Consider the following 7,424-nt stretch of genomic DNA (forward strand, 5'->3'; position numbering starts at 1 on the left):
TACCTAGGCTATTTGAAAATAGCCTATCTACAAGAGATCGTCTATTTTCAAACATTTTAGTACTTTTATTTTTGATACTTTAAGTACATGTTGATACCAATACTTTGTACTTTTACTCAAGTCATTTTAGAATTCCGGACTTTTACTTGTCTGTCTGTCTGTCTGTCTGTCTGTCTGTCTGTCTGTCTGTCTGTCTGTCTGTCTGTCTGTCTGTCTGTCTGTCTGTCTGTCTGTCTGTCTGTCTGTCTGTCTGTCTGTCTGTCTGTCTGCTTGCCTGTGTCCCTTTCATGCCCATATATGGAGTTACCCTGATGTCATCAGTATTTGCCCATAGTAGCGGCCATACCCATATCAAGGTTCAAGGTTACTTTATTGTGTCTCCCTCGGGAGACATGAGTCTTGGAGACAAGGACCGCTCTGCATTACACACACAATACGATACAAAAGAACACCTAACATCATTCACAGTCATTTAGGCCAGTGGTTTTCAAAGTGGGGTCCGGGGACCCCCAGGGGTCCTTGGGGGGTGGGGGTGGGGGGTACCAGGGGGGTCCCCAGCTAAATCTGTTAACATAGGGTCACAATCATTTTAACCACTTTAACCATATTTTATACTTTGGCTATTCAAAAATTGCAGATCTACAAGCTCATAGCGCGTCACTTTGTGCCGCGCTATGAGCTTGTAGATCTGCAATTGTTGATCAAATCATGAAATTCTTTGCAAATCTTTGAATATATATTTTTCAAACGAACATTTTTAACCAAAATCTTTCCTTCTGGGGGTCCCTTTCACAAAACATTTTCAGATGGGGGTCCGCAGCCAAATATATATCAATTTGGGCGTCCTTGACATGAAAGAGTTTGAGAACCACTGATTTAGGCCTATTCGTCACCCTCCAGCCAACATACTTAGTGCAAAAAAGCAACACCCTATAGCACCGCCTCCGAACCGTCTACCCTGCTGTCTATACCCATATATGGGCATATCATTACATTACATTACAGTCAATTAGCAGACGCTTTTATCCAAAGCCACTTACAATAAGTGCATTCAACATAGGTAGGGAACGAAACTACTAATCACCAGAAGTATTAAGTGCCCTCTCTTCTAAAACAAGCAACTAAGAGTATACCTAGCGCTAAGGTAAAAGTGCAATATATCAGCTACCTACCTTTCATAAACAGATGAGACTAAATAGGAAAATCAAATGAGCAAGAGCTAAAACAAATAAGTGTATTGAATAAACAAGATCCAATAAGACAAGAGCTCGTACAACTAATTGACAACAAGTATGCCAGGCAAAGAGGAAGGGTAGTGTTTCCTGAAGAGGTGGGTTTTCAGCCTGCGGCCAAAGATGGGCAGTGACTCTGCTGTCCTGACATCAGTGGGGAGTTCATTCCACCACTGTGGGGCCAGAACAGAAAAAAGTCGTGACCGTGTAGATCGGCCAGAAGGACCCTTGAGCGACGAGGCAATCAGTCGCCCCGAGGCGGCAGACCGAAGTGGTCGGGGCAGGAGTGTAAGCATCGACCATAGCCCGGAGGTAAGAAGGAGCTGTTCCTTTCACTGCCCTATAGGCTAGCACCAGGGTTTTAAACTGGATGCGAGCCGCTACGCCAGTGTAGAGAACGAAGAAGGATAGTTGTGTGGGAGAACTTGGGGCGGTTGAACACCAGACGAGCCGCAGCTTTCTGAACAAGCTCCAGAGGTCTGATGGCAGACGCCGGCACCATTTTGTAACTATGAGAGCTTACAAATGGACCCTTATGGGTCTGTAACTCTGAGAGTGTACATATGGAACCAAATGGACCCTTATGGGTCTGTAACTCGGAGAGTGTACACATGGAACCAAATTGACCCTTACATCTCTGTAACTTGAGAGTGTACAATTGGAACCAAATGGACCCTTACAGGTCTGTAACTCTGAGAGTGTATAAATGGAACCAAATGGACCCTTACAGTCCTGTAACTCTGAGAGTGTACAAATGGAACCAAATGGACCCTTACAGGTCTGTAACTCTGAGAGTGTACAAATGGAACCAAATGGACCCTTACAGGTCTGTAACTCTGAGAGTGTACAAATAATGGAACCAAATGGACCCTTACAGGTCTGTAACTCTGAGAGTGTACACATGGAACCAAATGGACCCTTGCAGGTCTGTAACTCTGAGAGTGTACACATGGAACCAAATGAACCCTTATGGGTCTGTAACTCTGAGAGTGTACACATGGAACCAAATGGTCCCTTGCGGGTCTGTAACTCTGAGAGTGTACAAATGGAACCAAATGGACCCTTACGGGTCTGTAACTCTGAGAGTGTTAAACAAAAAAGAATGAACCCTTATACAGGTCTGAACTCTGAGAGTGTTCAAAAATAACCAAATGGACCCATACCAGAGTGTACATGGAACCAATTGGACCCTTACAGGTCTGTAACTCTGAGAGTGTACAAGTGTGGAACCAAATGAACCCTTACATCTCTGTAACTTGAAAGTGTATAAATGGAACCCAATGGACTCTTATGGGTCTGTAACTCTGAGAGTGTACAAATAATGGAACCAAATGGACCCTTACAGTTCTGTAACTCTGAGAGTGTACAAATGGAACCAAATGGACCCTTACAGGTCTGTAACTCTGAGAGTGTACAAATGGAACCAAATGGACCCTTACAGGTCTGTAACTCTGAGAGTGTACACATGGAACCAAATGGACCCTTACAGGTCTGTAACTCTGAGAGTGTACACATGGAACCAAATGGACCCTTACAGGTCTGTAACTCTGAGAGTGTACAAATGGACCCTTACAGGTCTGTAACTCTGAGAGAGTACAAATAATGGAACCAAATGGACCCTTACAGGTATGTAACTCTGAGAGTGTTCAAAAAGAACCAAATGGACCCATACCAGAGTGTACATGGAACCAATTGGACCCTTACAGGTCTGTAACTCTGAGAGTGTACACATGGAACCAAATGGACCTTTACAGGTCTGTAACTGTGAGAGTATACAAGTTGAGCAAACTGAACCCTTACAGGTCTGTAACTCTGAGAGTGTACACATGGAACCAAATGGACCCTTACAGGTATGTAACTCTGAGATTATACACATGGAACCAAATGGACCCATACCAGAGTGTACATGGAACCAATTGGACCCTTACAGGTCTGTAACTCTGAGAGTGTACAAGTTGAGCAAACTGAACCCTTACAGGTCTGTAAGTCTGAGAGTGTACGAATGGAACCAAATGGACCCTTTGGGGTCCATTTGGTTCCATTTGTACCCTCTCAGAGTGAAGTGAACACTGCGTACTCTCTGCAGTGTGTAAGCTAGCAGAGAGACAGGCGTGTGGTTGTGTGTTGGGCAGGGACAGCAGTCAGTGAACAAAGAGGGGGCAGGTGACAGCTGTTCACTGGCATGGGGGGGCACTGGGGACAGCATGCGACTGGATGGGACTGGATATATTACACCAAGTGACTGCAACGTCTTGGAAGAAATGGCTGCTATTCATTTGGAATGCTGTAATTCTTCCTTTAATTCTTGCCGTGTTATTTACTCTATTTTTGCTGTGTTTTTGACTTGTTTTAACTGTTTATTTCGTGGTCCATTGTGTATAGCGCCGTGTAACATTGTTTTGAAAGGTGCTTTATAAATGTACTATACCAACCTATATATATATATATATATATATATATATATATATATATATATAAACAAAATACACATATATATGTATATTCATACATATATATTTGTATTTTGTTGTATAAAATATATATATATATGTCACGGTATGATTGGAAAACCAGTCAGATATAAAAAGGTTCACTCATTTTCAACGACAGAGGCGCGCCGTCTGAAAGGGACTTGAGCCACGAGTCGAGAGGCACCGCCGAGCGAGCTCAGGCGAGCGAGTCGCCGAGCGTCGCGAAGTCACCTTCAGTCCACTCGGCGCCTTCCGAGTTATGTCGCGATAGGAACAGAATCGTAAATCATCGTCGTCCCCCCTAGTCTCGTTACCTCCGAGACGTCATTTCTTTTTTTTTGACGGGAGGTGAACTCGAAGAAAACAAGCGCTCCTTTTTCAATCTGACTGGTTTTCCATTCATACCGCACACTCCAATGACGATGGACAGGACTCACTTAAAGGGATATTTCACTTTCAAAAAAACGTTGGGTCATTTTATCGTCTACTCAGGCTTTTGTGAGCCCCCCAGACCGTTTTTAAATTGCTTGATTTAGTATTTAGATATTTGATAATCATTTTATCAGACACATTTAATTTTTTTATTGTATTTAATTTTTTTCATTTTCCAAAAAAAAATATTAAAAATAAATGAAAAAAGTTATCGAAAAAACACGGCCCCCTCGCGTATTAGGAGGGCAGGGTGAGTCACTAGAACCAAGGACGGGTGTTTTTGATGAATCTAACATGTTAAAAATGGAGTTTGAAGTTATAATGGGTTTGTATAGGAAGGGGGCGTGTCTGATAAAATGAATAACAGATTTCTAAATACTGAATCAAGCAACTTAAAAACGGTCTGGGGGGCTCACATAAGCCTGAGTAGACGATAAAATGACCAAAAGTTTTTTTGAAAGTCAAATATGCCTTTAATGCTTCATTTTTATCCTGTACGAGGCTGTGCAGAAAATAAAATAAAAATAAAAATGAAGCATTAAGTGAGTCATTGGAGTGTGCGGTCTTTTCCTGAGAGAAGCAGGGAGGTTTTTCTGTATTATATGTACGTTATCTTGCCTACCATCATCTCCACCTTAGATCTGCACGAGAGCTACCTGATTATATATATATTTATATATCGTCGCTGTCAGGCACAAACCTCTTATCTCCATATTTAAACTTTTTGTGTTTGTTGGTAAATTCATGCCCTACTTGATCATACCACGGCATCACACAGAAGTTTGCTATACTTTTCAATTTGAATCCTGAAAAGTTTTGGACATTTTCCACCCTTCAGAGAGGATTATGTAATTAATAGCTCTATTTACACAATTCTTTACTCGCCTTTTAATTGTCCATATACATTTCTTAGTTTTGGTTGTTTCGTTTGAATCTTGCTTTGGCAACATAGATGCAGAATGTTTTGCTAATAAAACCCATTTCAATTGAATAGAATTGACTGGATCTAAAAGCCCACTCACTCACTTTTCTCTTCTCTTCCCTCCCAATTCAAAGGAGCTCCATTGGCATGAGAGACAACGTGCCAGTGGTGTAAAGTAACTAACTAGGTATATTTACTCAAGTACTCTATTCACTGTACTACATTTAGTGCATTATTTGCCTCAGAAATGTAGTGGAATAGAAGTAAAAGTATTGAAAATTGGAAATACTCCTACATACTTAAGTACAGTACTTAGTTACTTTACACCACAAGCAGCAGCAGTTGTTCAAGTATACTTGAGACAGAACCCAAATAACAGCAGGATTTCGAGTGTATTTAAATCACTCATTCAGTCAGTCTGCCATTGGATCCACGTGTCTCTTATCTCAGTGGTTCACAAAGGGAGGTCCGTGGACCCCCAGGGGTCCTCGGGGGGGCGGGGTTCCAGGAGGTCCTCAGGAAAATGTGTTAATACGGCATCACAATCATTTTAACCACTTTATCCATGCTTTATACATATATGGCTGTTGAAAAATAGCAGATATATACAAGATCACAGCGTGTCACTTTGTGCCGTGCTGACAGCTTGTGCATCTGTTATGTTTTTGAGCATTTACACAAATCTTCTCTTCTGAGCAGTGATGGAAAGTAACTTAAGGAGGATACATTTACTTAAGTACTGTACTCAAGTAATATGTTTAGGTATTTGTCCTTTACTTGAGTATTTACAATTTCCAATACTTTTACTTCTACTCCACTACATCTCGGATCCAAATTAGTTACTTTGTAGATGTTGATTATTATTACAAAACTTTGTAACTTTACAAAAATTACAACTTCAGCCCTATATACATTTCAGCCATTTGAAAATAGCCGATCTACAAGCGACGCATTGATGCGACGCATTATGAGCTTGTAGATCTGCTTTTCAGATTTTCATGCATTTGAAAACTTGAAATGGGACATTCTGCATAATGAGTACTTTTACTTAAGTTCTGGTACTTTATTCCGGACTTTTACTTGTAACAGAGTACTTCTACATTGCAGAATACATACTTTTACTTAAGTAAAACAATTGAGTACTTTTCCCACCACTGCTTCTGTGGGCCCCCTGGCACAAAACAGGGGGGGGGGTCTGTGGTCATTTTGGTCCTATATGTATTCAAATCATTCAGCCTCTCTCTCTCTCTCTTATCTCCCCAACCCTGTTTTCACCTCTGCCCCCCATGGAGAGACACAGGTAGGGCCACACAATCACCCCCCCAGAGAGACAGATAGGCCCCCACACACACACACACACACACACACACACACACACACACACACACACACACACACACACACACACACACACACACCAAAAAAGTACTCAAATGTTTTACTTAAGTAAAGAGATGTAGTGGAGTAGAAGTAAAAGTATAGATAGACAATTGGAAATTCTCCAGTAAAGTGAAAGTACCTCAAAATTGTACTTAAGTACAGTACTTGAGTAAATGTACTCAGTTACTTTACACCACTGACACACACACACACACACACACACACACACACACACACACACACACACACACACACACACACACACACACACACACACACACACACACACACACACACACACACACACACACACACACACACTCTCACACACACACACACACACACACACACAGCTCACTTAAGGAGCTGCCTATTGTTTTAGATGGAGTGCTGCGGTGCTTTCTTTGCTTTTCAAATGCAGCAGCAACACATCCACCAGCATTTACATTTTAAAGCCTGTGGTTCTTCTCGCAGTTTTTCCCATGTCAAGGACCCCCATCTGAAACTGTTTTGAGCCGGGGGGGGGGGGGGGGGGGGGGCACACCATACAAGATGTTAAAATGTTTTAAAAAAAGATGCCAAATTCTTCCCTTAAAAAAAAACATAGTAGCCGATCAATGTTCCTCGTGACATACTGTATCTTTAGGGGAAAGACTTACATATGTACGTACCGTTAATATGACAGAAAAGGTGCTATAAAGTAACAATGTAATTCAGGGGTGCCGTGGCTGAAAAGGTTATTTGCAGGGTGACCTGAGCCAAACATGTTTGAGAACCACTGCTATAGAGAGTATGCATCATTTTCCCACCGGGGCACGCCCCCCCAGCATGGTGGAGCGTTGGAGTTTGGAAGCGCTCGTTGTAAATCACTCAACGGTCCTGCGTGTCACCTGTTTCTAAATGTCACATGATGCAGGAGGCAGCAGGACGTTGTGTTATTGAAAACGAGCGCTTCCAAACTCTGACACCTGCACGGAATGTATTGAC

The sequence above is a fragment of the Gymnoscopelus braueri genome, assembly GCF_963280865.1.
Source record: "Gymnoscopelus braueri genome assembly, chromosome: 2".
NCBI classification, from domain to species: Eukaryota; Metazoa; Chordata; class Actinopteri; order Myctophiformes; family Myctophidae; genus Gymnoscopelus; species Gymnoscopelus braueri.